Source organism: Ambystoma mexicanum, chromosome 4p (genome assembly GCF_040938575.1).
Source record: "Ambystoma mexicanum isolate Mex_15411 chromosome 4p, UKY_AmexF1_1, whole genome shotgun sequence".
NCBI classification, from domain to species: domain Eukaryota; kingdom Metazoa; phylum Chordata; class Amphibia; order Caudata; family Ambystomatidae; genus Ambystoma; species Ambystoma mexicanum.
Genome location: NC_090927.1, coordinates 211,745,897 through 211,762,918, shown reverse-complemented (window position 1 = coordinate 211,762,918; position 17,022 = coordinate 211,745,897). Strand labels below are relative to the sequence as shown.

General features: G+C 48.2%; 1 protein-coding gene across 2 annotated transcripts in view; it reads left to right on the top strand.

Annotated features, from left to right (window-relative positions):
- PINX1 (PIN2 (TERF1) interacting telomerase inhibitor 1) overlaps positions 1-17,022 on the top strand; it is a 1,062,731-nt gene that overhangs the window by 413,881 nt on the left and 631,828 nt on the right. The window lies entirely within an intron of this gene.

Genomic DNA, 17,022 nt, shown 5'->3' with positions numbered 1-17,022 from the left:
ACTGTTAAGGAAACAACCTCCCTTTTCAGGGACTGCAGCAAGTGTGGCAAGAGGGTGATTTTTATCATCGACCCTCATAAATACTGTATTTATTGCCTCTATCCCCATGAAATACAGTCTTGCAAGATTTGCCAGACCTTCTCAAAGAAAACCCTTGAGTACAGACCTAGAAGACTACCGCTACCCTGGGAGAGCAAACTCATGTTTTCTGACGAGGGGTCATCAAAAAACTGTGCCTTCTACATCAACTAGACACACAGAGAAGCAAGCTCCTAAGAGAAGAGCTTCCTCAGTTGACAGGACGGAATCTCCACCTCCCAAGGCGAAGAAAAGGAGTGAGAAGGCCGCACTGGCATCAGAAAAGGCCTCCATGGTCCTGCAGAAGGGGATCACCACAAATAACGTAAAAACCTGATTTCCTCATCTTCGCTGGCGGAACGATTGTCCATGGGTGCGCCATCCATGCCAAAACCTTTGCCATCCACGAGCGCCATTACACTGGCCAAGACACCTGACCCGTCGAAAGGATACATCCTCGTCGACCAAGACGATCATGACTCTGCTGATGGACACTTCCGAAAAAGAAAAAAGCCCTGCCGACTAGCACTTTACCATCCACGGCCGCGGATATTGTCGATGAGCCTCCAATACAGTTAATTCATCTGTAGAATGATCTTGTTGCCATGGAGTCACAAGCTCCACAGTTGGGGAGCTTAGGAGGGGCAGCACAACTGTCGCTGATAACAAATGCCAGAATTACCAGACTTCATTCTGCAGGAGCAGCACTCAGAAGGGGAGGAGCTACAGCCAGCACAGCCTAATAGAGGACACGGCGCGGCCTTAATGGAATCCTTGCAAAGAATAATGGTGGAATTTCAAAGTAGACAGGGCTAGATTAAATACTGCTCTACTGAATCAAAGAGAATGCAGGCCCTCAAGAAGCAGGTCCCCTGTGGCCCACACTTAACACTCCTCACCATCGGTCAACAGTCATTATAGGAAGCAATCACACTTTAGTGAATCAACCAGACACAGATCACCATCAGCAATGTAAAGACATAGACATTCTCCCCCCAGCCACGTTCTCCCCCCATCTCCCACGAAGAACCCGAGAACCCAGTCCACCATCTACTATCAGTCTCTGAATGGCATTAAGACCCCATGGAGCATCCGATGGAACTAGACGATGGTGGTGACCCTTTCAGGTACTTCTGTGACCCTGAGATGCAGGGGGACGAGCCGGAGGAAGGCAAGCTACCCAGAGATACTGTCACAGAGCCGGACGAATGGGACACCCATGTCATTGAGAAACAGAGAAACAGAGAACGCATGACTCTCCAGGGGAGCTTCCCCGCCTGATGATATAGTCTTGTTTCATTCAACCATTGCCAAATCAGCTTAGATTTTTTAAATCCAGGTTGCTTCTGAGGAGTTCTTTATGAACATACGGACAAAAGATGCTGGACAGTAACTACGATACCGATCGGAGACACAATTTGGGAGGAGGGGGAGAAGATATTGGCAACACCGCTCTCTACACCTGCTTTGATGGCGGGACCCGAGAATAAGTAAAATGCCCCCGATTCGGCTTCTTTGTGCCCAAGACGTCCTCCAAAGCCTGACTCCGTGGTGACGGTGGCGGCAAGAAAGTGGCTACAGAATCCAGCCTCTCCACTCACAGCCCCACCTGGCAAGGAGGGACCCAAACTCGAGGCTATGGGCCGAAAGTTATCAGCGGCTGCGTCATTGACTGTGAGGGCTGGCAACGCAATGGCTATGACGACAAGATTAAATAGTGGCTGTGGCTCAGAATGTCGAGACTGGTTAAACACCTACCAGTCGAGTTTCAAGAGGAAGCTTAATCCATAGTCACGGATGGTGAGAGCACCTCTAACCATATGATCGATGCCGCAGTATATGTCGCCCATTGTGGGTTTAGACAAATGGCTCATGGCACGCACTTACGACACCAAACATGGATGAAGACCACCAACTTTAGAGGTCCAAGCACAAATTCTGGACATGCCCTTTGACGGCCAAGTACCCTTTGGGGAAAAACATTGACGACCACTTGAAAGGCATCAAGTCGGACACGGACACAGCAAGGGCAAACTGCTCCCTCAGAGACAAAGATAAGTAGCTTTGCCCCTTTCGCTCTTTTCGAGAAAGATCAGATACAGATCTTGCTGCAGGTCCTTTGAAACGCAAGACTCATCATCAAACAGGCAGATGCCATCGGAGCTCCTCGAAATACCAAACCCAAAGAGGTAAATGGGGATCCAGCCAGGTAAGAGCCCAGGCCAAGGAAAATTGACGTCCGGACGCTGCGCCTCCTGCAACGCACCAAGGTGGGAGGATGCATCGGCCAACACTGGGACACTGTCACGTCCGACAAGTGGGTGTTACAGGTGGTGCACGGGGGCCACACCATAGACTTCCTCCAGCGACCTCTGTTGTGACCCCCTCGATGAAGAAACACACCTAATGGAACAACTGATGGCGGAAGTCAACAAACTACTGCTGACGGCAGCAATAGAGCGGGTCCTGCTCCAGAAGCAAAGAAAAGGGTTTCATTTGCACTTCTTCCTAATCCGGTAGAAGAATGGGCATTGGTGCCCAATACTGGATCTAAGGGCCCTCAACAAATATATACGCCGCCTCAAATTCAAAATTACATCACTCCAGATAGTCCTTCCATGGTTCAACAAGGGGGAACCTTCTAGCAACCCTAGACCTAGAAGACGCCTACTTTCATATCCACCCCTTGCACAGGCAGTTCCTTTGGTACTTGTTGAGAAAACACCACTTCCAGTTCAAGGTGCTTCCTTTCGGACTCCAGTCCGCACCAGAGAGTTCACAAAATGTCTGGCACCAGTTGCCGCCTATATCAGGCGGTTGGGAGTAGAGGTCTTTCCATACCGGGATGACTGGCTCTTAAAGGGAGTTTCCCTGAGAGCAGCGTCGGAGGCGATGGTGCAGACTACATCTCTTCTTCGGGACCTAGGATTTACCATCAACAAGGAAAAGTCCTCTCTGGTACCAGCACAAACCTCAATTTTCCTTGGGTGCAGATCTGGATACTCATGTCCCAAGGGTACGTCCATCTCCAGACAGAGTGGCAGCGATGCTAGGGTTGGTCATGTGGTTTCAGAAAATGCAAGCTCCACATTACAACAATACAAGTCCCTCCTGGGCATGATGTCCTCCTGTATCTTCCTTGTTGCCAATGGCAGACTGAAGATGAGACATGTTCAAGAACAACTGGACAAGCAGTAGGTCAAGTACAGCGGATCATGCAAGGACATCCTACATTCCACCGGGCAGCTCACACTTACATTCCACCGGGCTTTGCAATGGTGGGCCAAAGTGACCAACCTACTGCACGATATGCCATTTCAAACAACCATATCCGCTTTACTGCGAAGGACAGGCACCTCTCTCTCTGGGTGGGGCGCCCACTTGGGAGGGCCTGCAGGCGAGCCGAGTGTGGTCAGTAGTAGTATCTTGTCTACACATAAATGTGCTGGAGCTCAGGACTATTCGATGGGCACGGAGATCGTGCCTACCAGTTCTCACCGGTCAAGTGGTGACGGTGCAAACGGACAACACAATGCCAATGCACTATACGAACAAACAAGGGGGTGCAAGATCCAACATCTTGTCGCTACGAGCGCAGAGATTCTGGAACTGAGGGCTAGAACACAAGATCCACCTTACGGCAGAGAACCTTCTGGGAAAGGACAAGATACTGGCAGACAAGCTCAGCAGGCAATTCCTGCAATCCCACAAATGGGAACTGAGCGTACAGGAACTGAACAGGCTGCTAAACATGTGGGGGAAACCTGAGAGATCTATTTGCCACATTCAGTAACAGAAAAATGCAACCATTTTGCTTCCAGGTACCAGGAGAAACACTCTCTTGGAGACAACTTCTGACTGGATTGGAGAAGGAAATTCCTTTACAGCTTCCCTGCAACACTGTTAATACCATGTGTGCTGGGAAGAATCAAGGAGCAACCAGGATCATAATATCCCTGGCATGGAGGCGTCAAGTACGGTACACAACGCTTCGGCAACTGTTGCAGGAGACCCTTATCAGCCTCCAACCACACTAGCATCTACTGTTGCAGCGCAAGGGTAAGTTGCTCCACCACGACCCCACCAGTCTATCTCTCAGGGGCTGGCACGTCGGCAACGGAGATTCCATAATGTTGTACTAGACACAGAGTGCTGCGGCATACTCGGAGCGCCCAGGGCTCCGTCTACGCATTGGACGTACGCCAAGAAGTGGAAACGCTTCAAGGTGTGGTGCGCAGGATCAAGCACAGGCCCTTTTTCAGCTTCCGTCGAATAGATCTTACCCTATCTCATTCAATTGGCAAAGAGTGGATTAGCGCCATCATCCATCAAGGTGCACCTTTCAGCCATTTCTGCCTACACCACAATGCCTCATTAAGAGTGTGGGGTCTCCAACCCAGCAGTTAAGGCCTTCCTGAAAGGTTTGATGCGCACCTTCCCCAGGGAACAGAAACCCATCCATTCCTTGAGTCTTAACACCGTCCGTGCAGCGCGGATGAGAGCGCCCTACGAGCCTATTCATAGGGGCGACCTACGATTTCTATCTTGGAAGGTAGCCTTTATAGCGCCCATCACATCAGCCAGACGCATTGGGGAACTACAAGCACTGTCCTTCAAGCCGCCCTTTACCATCTTCCAGAAGGATAAGGTCATTCTTAGATCTCACCCGAGGTTCGTCCCTATGGTGTTGTGTCAGACATTTTCGGAGCAATAGTATTACCTACCTACCTTCAGCAATCATACGACTGCAGCTGATCAGACACTGCATTCATTGCACGTTGCTAGAACACAAAAATTCTACATACAAAGGACAAGAGTTCAGATCTTACAAGAGACTTTTTGTCGCCTTTGCGTGACGTATCCAGGGACGATGTATCTCCCAACATGAACAAGTTTGCTGGTTCTCGAGCTGTATCACCCATCGCCACCAGATGAGAGGCGATGCACTACACTCTCCACCAGAGCAAGAGCAGCATCGGCAGCATTCCAAGTGGGAGTGTCTTTAAAAGATATGTTGTGCGGCCACATGTAGCACACGCCACACATTCGCCAGGCTTTACTGCCTGGAGGAAGACGCCAGAAGGGAAACGGCAGTAGGACAGGCAGTGCTTCAACACCTATTTGCTTAAGGTAGGAGCAACCTAACTATGGTTGCAAAATTGCATTTGTATCCCTCTTTCTCGATACTCTTTGTTCTCTACATATGTGTTCTGTGCATTGCTCACTTAAGCAGAGTGAGTGTCATAGGTATATGTGTATATACATATTTATAGGTGCATGCATATTGATCGAAAATTGCTCACACACGTTTCATGGTCTTTTGACTGCTTGGTATTCTATTCAAGCATGTTAATCTATGAAAGATACAATGCTGGAAAAGTCTTTCTTACTTACCTGTAACTATTTCTCCAACATTGGGATCTTTCATTGATTCACATGCGGCCGCCCGCCTCCCCTGGGGAGTGGCTGCTCTGTATCCAGTCAGTCATCACCTATCGGCCTTCAGGGTTCAAAATCTGAAGATGGCTGCCTGGCCACCTCATTGGTTAGGGTTTTAAAGGACCTAAGACTCTGGAGGGACTACACAGGTGACTGACTACCATGGGGCCTGCTCTGTAGCATTTTCCAATGGGGAAAATGTTTAATTGATTATACAATTTCAAATGAGAGGATTCCTGGTCTGACGATGGGGAATATTCAAACATGTGAATCTATTTCCACCAGGGACACTCTTAAATTATGCTTCTTGGAGTTTGTTGGTTTTCTATTTTACTGCACCTGGTTAACAAAGGGTGGTTATATCATAAATCTATTCTGGGAGAATCCTGCTTGCGTCTTACTATCTTGTGCCTTCATTCTGCTGTTCCATCCTCCTTATTTCTTTCAAACCTTGGCACTACTTGCCAGCTACCGTCCAAACTCTGTATTTCTGTGTATTCAGCGTTTTGAGTTCTCTGGAAGTCTTGAGGCCTTTGTCTATTAAAAAGCATACTGTGGCTTCCATTTTGAAGAAGATGGCTGCACCATTATTCTGTGGTTTCTATTAGTGAGCTATACTCCATTGGCATTCCTGTTGCATTCAATTTGTACATTGGTTCTGTTAGTGTTACTTATGTCTTGTGGATGCTATGTAAATATTATTGGTGTGAGTTGGACTCAGATTTTTCCGTCACCCATCATACCACCAGCGTATCCAAAACCTGCTTCTTCCACCTACATATTCTCAGGTGTATTCTCCCCTACCTCACCTATCCCCACTGTTTCTCGGCCATCAACTCCATCATTTTGTGCCGCCTAGACTACACAAACTGCCTCTACCTACGAGCCCCCTCATCCCAACTAAGGAAACTCCAAAGAATCCAAAACATGGCAGCACGCCTGCAAATTAATCTGCCCGCCAGAGAACACATCGGCCCTACCCTGAGAGTCCTCACCTTTTAAAGCCAAGTGTATCACCCGCCGCACAGTCCACAACACCGGCCCGGAATTTCTACGTGACAAAATTTCCCCTACCAACCTTCCAGGAACCTCAGATTTCACACAGCAGTTCGCCTAGTGATCCCACCCCACAGCTCCACAAGGCTTTGCGGTACCTCCTTCTCAGTCCAAGCGCCAATCATCTGGAATTCCCTACCACTAAACATCCGCAACACTGAAAACCACCTGAAATTCAGGAAGGCCCTTAAAACCTGGCTTTCCCCAATAGTCTCGTAATACATTTCACCCTGAGAACACACCACTAATTATCTCCCTTGCAGCAATCACAACGCAGGGGCCGGCAGCTCTCGCTGCGATGTCACCTGACACACCACCTCCAATTGCTCAACAAAACTGCCAGCCAACAAGTACCCTATGTAAGCCAGCAGCCTTCGTTGTGGCATGCCTGAACCACTTTCAACCCACCCACAAGACTCCCAGCCGACAAGCACTCCAGGTAAGCCAGCAGTTTTCGCTGTGGAACACCCGCAACTTTATATCCACCGCCCGCCAGGCCAAATGATAGACCACGAACATTGAGATAATTAGCCTAGGTTAGCACATGCCCATCACTAAGGAATCACTGCGACTGTTAACCTGCATCGCTCACTCAGGGAATTCTCAATACTAGCAATCTCCCACTACAAATTTACTCCCAAATCTAGGTATAACAAACCATCAATGAATGTATATTACAGAAACCTATTGAACTATATGCTGAAACCTACGACGTTGTGAACACTAGGCCTCTCTCCCACTATACAGGATTGTCGAATCTAGGTCTAGCCTCCCTCTTGGTTTATTATATGACGAAGCCTACTGTATTTGAAACTTAGACCTCTCTCCTACTCTGCAGGATTCTCAAATATAGGTGTAGCCTCCGTCTTTGTATACTATATGCTGAAACCTACTGCATTGTGAAACCTATGCCTCTCTCCCGCCATACAGGATTGTCGAATCTAGGTCTAGCCTCCCTCTTGGTTTATTATATGACAAAGCCTACTGTATTTGAAACTTAGACCTCTCTCCCACTCTGCAGGATTCTCAAATATAGGTGTAGCCTCCATCTTTGTTTAATATACACTGAAACCTGCTACATTGTGAAACCTAGGCGTGTTGGTATAGGACTCTCAATTCTAGACCTGGACAAATATCACCCCAGACGAACAATGTTGTAGCTTACGGTACGTATGTGTCACACCACTAGTGTGACACAGAATGCAGGCACGGCCAAGCATCCATGCTCAATAGAATACGGCTATGGCTAAGCCCATCCGGTCTAGCAACACACATAGACGTCCAGACTGAAACACCTAACTTACCTCAACACTTCTGCCACTAGCATACAGCGACTACCATCCGAAAGGAATATTTGTGATGCCGCTACATGGGCTTCGCTACATACCTTTGTTAAACATTACTCCCTGGATGCGATCCATGGTCAGGATATGGCCTTTGGGAAAACGGTTCTTTATTTTGCAATCTGATTGGGTACTCTAAATTCTTTTCCTTCCTCCATTTACTGGTACTGCTTTGGGAGTCTGTCAAAGATGTGGAATACGTTGGAGGACACAATCCATTCGAAGAACAAGTTACTTCCCAACTGGTAACATTCTTTTGACTGGATATTCCTCCAATGTATTCCACATCGCCCTCCCAGCCTGCCCCTTTGGAGAATTTCCTATGCGATTGCAGCTTACGTTTCCATAAGGCTATGTGCTGTCAAGCAGGCATGAGACTGGTGCCACACGTTCTGAGGGAAAAAACTTAAACTGAGGCTACGGGCGCCGTGCGTCCTATTTATAACATCCGGTAACGTCGCCCTCGACAGAGGCCTTCGAGGGACATCGACCCGACGTCATCGACGCAGGACACCCTCTGCTGAAAAGCGACACCCTCTGCTGAAAAGGTTTCCGAAATGCACAGCTGTGGACATTACATGTCAAAGATGTGGAATACGTCAAAGATATGGAATACATTGGAGGAACATCCAGTCGAAAGAACGATACCAGTTGGTAAATAACTTGTTCTTCTCCAACATTGGAACTTTCATAGATTCACATGCTTGAAAATTCCCCGTCGTCAGACCGGGAATCCTCAGTAATTAACGTTTTTATAATTCAACTTTTTCTCATAGGAAAATGCTACACAGCAAGCCCCATGGGGCTTGTGTAGCCATTCACTTGTTTAGTCACTCCACCGCCTTAGGTCCTTTTTAGACCCTAACCAATGAGGTGGCAGGGCTTGAGCACCACCCCTGGCAGCCATCTTCCGATTTTTCACTGCGGTCTAACTGACAGGGGAATCCTCTTGAGCTTTCTGAGCTATTTTCACTTTAATCCTTTAAAACGTGTTTTTCTTCTACCCAGAGACAGTCTCTTACTGCTGGGACTTTGCCTTCACTGGCTATAGTGTTTCCTTGGCTGGGTACAACTCCCCTGTTCCCCCATCCCAAATTCATGACATTTTGGCTGGCTTTCCTGTCACCTCATGGCAGAGCCAGATATGCACACTGTTAAGGAAACAACCTCCCTTTTCAGGGACTGCAGCAAGTGTGGCAAGAGGGTGATTTTTATCATCGACCCTCATAAATACTGTATTTATTGCCTCTATCCCCATGAAATACAGTCTTGCAAGATTTGCCAGACCTTCTCAAAGAAAACCCTTGAGTGTACAGACCTAGAAGACTACCGCTACCCTGGGAGAGCAAACTCATGTTTTCTGACGAGGGGTCATCAAAAAACTGTGCCTTCTACATCAACTAGACACACAGAGAAGCAAGCTCCTAAGAGAAGAGCTTCCTCAGTTGACAGGACGGAATCTCCACCTCCCAAGGCGAAGAAAAGGAGTGAGAAGGCCGCACTGGCATCAGAAAAGGCCTCCATGGTCCTGCAGAAGGGGATCACCACAAATAACGTAAAAACCTGATTTCCTCATCTTCGCTGGCGGAACGATTGTCCATGGGTGCGCCATCCATGCCAAAACCTTTGCCATCCACGAGCGCCATTACACTGGCCAAGACACCTGACCCGTCGAAAGGATACATCCTCGTCGACCAAGACGATCATGACTCTGCTGATGGACACTTCCGAAAAAGAAAAAAGCCCTGCCGACTAGCACTTTACCATCCACGGCCGCGGATATTGTCGATGAGCCTCCAATACAGTTAATTCATCTGTAGAATGATCTTGTTGCCATGGAGTCACAAGCTCCACAGTTGGGGAGCTTAGGAGGGGCAGCACAACTGTCGCTGATAACAAATGCCAGAATTACCAGACTTCATTCTGCAGGAGCAGCACTCAGAAGGGGAGGAGCTACAGCCAGCACAGCCTAATAGAGGACACGGCGCGGCCTTAATGGAATCCTTGCAAAGAATAATGGTGGAATTTCAAAGTAGACAGGGCTAGATTAAATACTGCTCTACTGAATCAAAGAGAATGCAGGCCCTCAAGAAGCAGGTCCCCTGTGGCCCACACTTAACACTCCTCACCATCGGTCAACAGTCATTATAGGAAGCAATCACACTTTAGTGAATCAACCAGACACAGATCACCATCAGCAATGTAAAGACATAGACATTCTCCCCCCAGCCACGTTCTCCCCCCATCTCCCACGAAGAACCCGAGAACCCAGTCCACCATCTACTATCAGTCTCTGAATGGCATTAAGACCCCATGGAGCATCCGATGGAACTAGACGATGGTGGTGACCCTTTCAGGTACTTCTGTGACCCTGAGATGCAGGGGGACGAGCCGGAGGAAGGCAAGCTACCCAGAGATACTGTCACAGAGCCGGACGAATGGGACACCCATGTCATTGAGAAACAGAGAAACAGAGAACGCATGACTCTCCAGGGGAGCTTCCCCGCCTGATGATATAGTCTTGTTTCATTCAACCATTGCCAAATCAGCTTAGATTTTTTAAATCCAGGTTGCTTCTGAGGAGTTCTTTATGAACATACGGACAAAAGATGCTGGACAGTAACTACGATACCGATCGGAGACACAATTTGGGAGGAGGGGGAGAAGATATTGGCAACACCGCTCTCTACACCTGCTTTGATGGCGGGACCCGAGAATAAGTAAAATGCCCCCGATTCGGCTTCTTTGTGCCCAAGACGTCCTCCAAAGCCTGACTCCGTGGTGACGGTGGCGGCAAGAAAGTGGCTACAGAATCCAGCCTCTCCACTCACAGCCCCACCTGGCAAGGAGGGACCCAAACTCGAGGCTATGGGCCGAAAGTTATCAGCGGCTGCGTCATTGACTGTGAGGGCTGGCAACGCAATGGCTATGACGACAAGATTAAATAGTGGCTGTGGCTCAGAATGTCGAGACTGGTTAAACACCTACCAGTCGAGTTTCAAGAGGAAGCTTAATCCATAGTCACGGATGGTGAGAGCACCTCTAACCATATGATCGATGCCGCAGTATATGTCGCCCATTGTGGGTTTAGACAAATGGCTCATGGCACGCACTTACGACACCAAACATGGATGAAGACCACCAACTTTAGAGGTCCAAGCACAAATTCTGGACATGCCCTTTGACGGCCAAGTACCCTTTGGGGAAAAACATTGACGACCACTTGAAAGGCATCAAGTCGGACACGGACACAGCAAGGGCAAACTGCTCCCTCAGAGACAAAGATAAGTAGCTTTGCCCCTTTCGCTCTTTTCGAGAAAGATCAGATACAGATCTTGCTGCAGGTCCTTTGAAACGCAAGACTCATCATCAAACAGGCAGATGCCATCGGAGCTCCTCGAAATACCAAACCCAAAGAGGTAAATGGGGATCCAGCCAGGTAAGAGCCCAGGCCAAGGAAAATTGACGTCCGGACGCTGCGCCTCCTGCAACGCACCAAGGTGGGAGGATGCATCGGCCAACACTGGGACACTGTCACGTCCGACAAGTGGGTGTTACAGGTGGTGCACGGGGGCCACACCATAGACTTCCTCCAGCGACCTCTGTTGTGACCCCCTCGATGAAGAAACACACCTAATGGAACAACTGATGGCGGAAGTCAACAAACTACTGCTGACGGCAGCAATAGAGCGGGTCCTGCTCCAGAAGCAAAGAAAAGGGTTTCATTTGCACTTCTTCCTAATCCGGTAGAAGAATGGGCATTGGTGCCCAATACTGGATCTAAGGGCCCTCAACAAATATATACGCCGCCTCAAATTCAAAATTACATCACTCCAGATAGTCCTTCCATGGTTCAACAAGGGGGAACCTTCTAGCAACCCTAGACCTAGAAGACGCCTACTTTCATATCCACCCCTTGCACAGGCAGTTCCTTTGGTACTTGTTGAGAAAACACCACTTCCAGTTCAAGGTGCTTCCTTTCGGACTCCAGTCCGCACCAGAGAGTTCACAAAATGTCTGGCACCAGTTGCCGCCTATATCAGGCGGTTGGGAGTAGAGGTCTTTCCATACCGGGATGACTGGCTCTTAAAGGGAGTTTCCCTGAGAGCAGCGTCGGAGGCGATGGTGCAGACTACATCTCTTCTTCGGGACCTAGGATTTACCATCAACAAGGAAAAGTCCTCTCTGGTACCAGCACAAACCTCAATTTTCCTTGGGTGCAGATCTGGATACTCATGTCCCAAGGGTACGTCCATCTCCAGACAGAGTGGCAGCGATGCTAGGGTTGGTCATGTGGTTTCAGAAAATGCAAGCTCCACATTACAACAATACAAGTCCCTCCTGGGCATGATGTCCTCCTGTATCTTCCTTGTTGCCAATGGCAGACTGAAGATGAGACATGTTCAAGAACAACTGGACAAGCAGTAGGTCAAGTACAGCGGATCATGCAAGGACATCCTACATTCCACCGGGCAGCTCACACTTACATTCCACCGGGCTTTGCAATGGTGGGCCAAAGTGACCAACCTACTGCACGATATGCCATTTCAAACAACCATATCCGCTTTACTGCGAAGGACAGGCACCTCTCTCTCTGGGTGGGGCGCCCACTTGGGAGGGCCTGCAGGCGAGCCGAGTGTGGTCAGTAGTAGTATCTTGTCTACACATAAATGTGCTGGAGCTCAGGACTATTCGATGGGCACGGAGATCGTGCCTACCAGTTCTCACCGGTCAAGTGGTGACGGTGCAAACGGACAACACAATGCCAATGCACTATACGAACAAACAAGGGGGTGCAAGATCCAACATCTTGTCGCTACGAGCGCAGAGACTCTGGAACTGAGGGCTAGAACACAAGATCCACCTTACGGCAGAGAACCTTCTGGGAAAGGACAAGATACTGGCAGACAAGCTCAGCAGGCAATTCCTGCAATCCCACAAATGGGAACTGAGCGTACAGGAACTGAACAGGCTGCTAAACATGTGGGGGAAACCTGAGAGATCTATTTGCCACATTCAGTAACAGAAAAATGCAACCATTTTGCTTCCAGGTACCAGGAGAAACACTCTCTTGGAGACAACTTCTGACTGGATTGGAGAAGGAAATTCCTTTACAGCTTCCCTGCAACACTGTTAATACCATGTGTGCTGGGAAGAATCAAGGAGCAACCAGGATCATAATATCCCTGGCATGGAGGCGTCAAGTACGGTACACAACGCTTCGGCAACTGTTGCAGGAGACCCTTATCAGCCTCCAACCACACTAGCATCTACTGTTGCAGCGCAAGGGTAAGTTGCTCCACCACGACCCCACCAGTCTATCTCTCAGGGGCTGGCACGTCGGCAACGGAGATTCCATAATGTTGTACTAGACACAGAGTGCTGCGGCATACTCGGAGCGCCCAGGGCTCCGTCTACGCATTGGACGTACGCCAAGAAGTGGAAACGCTTCAAGGTGTGGTGCGCAGGATCAAGCACAGGCCCTTTTTCAGCTTCCGTCGAATAGATCTTACCCTATCTCATTCAATTGGCAAAGAGTGGATTAGCGCCATCATCCATCAAGGTGCACCTTTCAGCCATTTCTGCCTACACCACAATGCCTCATTAAGAGTGTGGGGTCTCCAACCCAGCAGTTAAGGCCTTCCTGAAAGGTTTGATGCGCACCTTCCCCAGGGAACAGAAACCCATCCATTCCTTGAGTCTTAACACCGTCCGTGCAGCGCGGATGAGAGCGCCCTACGAGCCTATTCATAGGGGCGACCTACGATTTCTATCTTGGAAGGTAGCCTTTATAGCGCCCATCACATCAGCCAGACGCATTGGGGAACTACAAGCACTGTCCTTCAAGCCGCCCTTTACCATCTTCCAGAAGGATAAGGTCATTCTTAGATCTCACCCGAGGTTCGTCCCTATGGTGTTGTGTCAGACATTTTCGGAGCAATAGTATTACCTACCTACCTTCAGCAATCATACGACTGCAGCTGATCAGACACTGCATTCATTGCACGTTGCTAGAACACAAAAATTCTACATACAAAGGACAAGAGTTCAGATCTTACAAGAGACTTTTTGTCGCCTTTGCGTGACGTATCCAGGGACGATGTATCTCCCAACATGAACAAGTTTGCTGGTTCTCGAGCTGTATCACCCATCGCCACCAGATGAGAGGCGATGCACTACACTCTCCACCAGAGCAAGAGCAGCATCGGCAGCATTCCAAGTGGGAGTGTCTTTAAAAGATATGTTGTGCGGCCACATGTAGCACACGCCACACATTCGCCAGGCTTTACTGCCTGGAGGAAGACGCCAGAAGGGAAACGGCAGTAGGACAGGCAGTGCTTCAACACCTATTTGCTTAAGGTAGGAGCAACCTAACTATGGTTGCAAAATTGCATTTGTATCCCTCTTTCTCGATACTCTTTGTTCTCTACATATGTGTTCTGTGCATTGCTCACTTAAGCAGAGTGAGTGTCATAGGTATATGTGTATATACATATTTATAGGTGCATGCATATTGATCGAAAATTGCTCACACACGTTTCATGGTCTTTTGACTGCTTGGTATTCTATTCAAGCATGTTAATCTATGAAAGATACAATGCTGGAAAAGTCTTTCTTACTTACCTGTAACTATTTCTCCAACATTGGGATCTTTCATTGATTCACATGCGGCCGCCCGCCTCCCCTGGGGAGTGGCTGCTCTGTATCCAGTCAGTCATCACCTATCGGCCTTCAGGGTTCAAAATCTGAAGATGGCTGCCTGGCCACCTCATTGGTTAGGGTTTTAAAGGACCTAAGACTCTGGAGGGACTACACAGGTGACTGACTACCATGGGGCCTGCTCTGTAGCATTTTCCAATGGGGAAAATGTTTAATTGATTATACAATTTCAAATGAGAGGATTCCTGGTCTGACGATGGGGAATATTCAAACATGTGAATCTATTTCCACCAGGGACACTCTTAAATTATGCTTCTTGGAGTTTGTTGGTTTTCTATTTTACTGCACCTGGTTAACAAAGGGTGGTTATATCATAAATCTATTCTGGGAGAATCCTGCTTGCGTCTTACTATCTTGTGCCTTCATTCTGCTGTTCCATCCTCCTTATTTCTTTCAAACCTTGGCACTACTTGCCAGCTACCGTCCAAACTCTGTATTTCTGTGTATTCAGCGTTTTGAGTTCTCTGGAAGTCTTGAGGCCTTTGTCTATTAAAAAGCATACTGTGGCTTCCATTTTGAAGAAGATGGCTGCACCATTATTCTGTGGTTTCTATTAGTGAGCTATACTCCATTGGCATTCCTGTTGCATTCAATTTGTACATTGGTTCTGTTAGTGTTACTTATGTCTTGTGGATGCTATGTAAATATTATTGGTGTGAGTTGGACTCAGATTTTTCCGTCACCCATCATACCACCAGCGTATCCAAAACCTGCTTCTTCCACCTACATATTCTCAGGTGTATTCTCCCCTACCTCACCTATCCCCACTGTTTCTCGGCCATCAACTCCATCATTTTGTGCCGCCTAGACTACACAAACTGCCTCTACCTACGAGCCCCCTCATCCCAACTAAGGAAACTCCAAAGAATCCAAAACATGGCAGCACGCCTGCAAATTAATCTGCCCGCCAGAGAACACATCGGCCCTACCCTGAGAGTCCTCACCTTTTAAAGCCAAGTGTATCACCCGCCGCACAGTCCACAACACCGGCCCGGAATTTCTACGTGACAAAATTTCCCCTACCAACCTTCCAGGAACCTCAGATTTCACACAGCAGTTCGCCTAGTGATCCCACCCCACAGCTCCACAAGGCTTTGCGGTACCTCCTTCTCAGTCCAAGCGCCAATCATCTGGAATTCCCTACCACTAAACATCCGCAACACTGAAAACCACCTGAAATTCAGGAAGGCCCTTAAAACCTGGCTTTCCCCAATAGTCTCGTAATACATTTCACCCTGAGAACACACCACTAATTATCTCCCTTGCAGCAATCACAACGCAGGGGCCGGCAGCTCTCGCTGCGATGTCACCTGACACACCACCTCCAATTGCTCAACAAAACTGCCAGCCAACAAGTACCCTATGTAAGCCAGCAGCCTTCGTTGTGGCATGCCTGAACCACTTTCAACCCACCCACAAGACTCCCAGCCGACAAGCACTCCAGGTAAGCCAGCAGTTTTCGCTGTGGAACACCCGCAACTTTATATCCACCGCCCGCCAGGCCAAATGATAGACCACGAACATTGAGATAATTAGCCTAGGTTAGCACATGCCCATCACTAAGGAATCACTGCGACTGTTAACCTGCATCGCTCACTCAGGGAATTCTCAATACTAGCAATCTCCCACTACAAATTTACTCCCAAATCTAGGTATAACAAACCATCAATGAATGTATATTACAGAAACCTATTGAACTATATGCTGAAACCTACGACGTTGTGAACACTAGGCCTCTCTCCCACTATACAGGATTGTCGAATCTAGGTCTAGCCTCCCTCTTGGTTTATTATATGACGAAGCCTACTGTATTTGAAACTTAGACCTCTCTCCTACTCTGCAGGATTCTCAAATATAGGTGTAGCCTCCGTCTTTGTATACTATATGCTGAAACCTACTGCATTGTGAAACCTATGCCTCTCTCCCGCCATACAGGATTGTCGAATCTAGGTCTAGCCTCCCTCTTGGTTTATTATATGACAAAGCCTACTGTATTTGAAACTTAGACCTCTCTCCCACTCTGCAGGATTCTCAAATATAGGTGTAGCCTCCATCTTTGTTTAATATACACTGAAACCTGCTACATTGTGAAACCTAGGCGTGTTGGTATAGGACTCTCAATTCTAGACCTGGACAAATATCACCCCAGACGAACAATGTTGTAGCTTACGGTACGTATGTGTCACACCACTAGTGTGACACAGAATGCAGGCACGGCCAAGCATCCATGCTCAATAGAATACGGCTATGGCTAAGCCCATCCGGTCTAGCAACACACATAGACGTCCAGACTGAAACACCTAACTTACCTCAACACTTCTGCCACTAGCATACAGCGACTACCATCCGAAAGGAACTTGGTATAGCTGGCCACACATCGACTCTC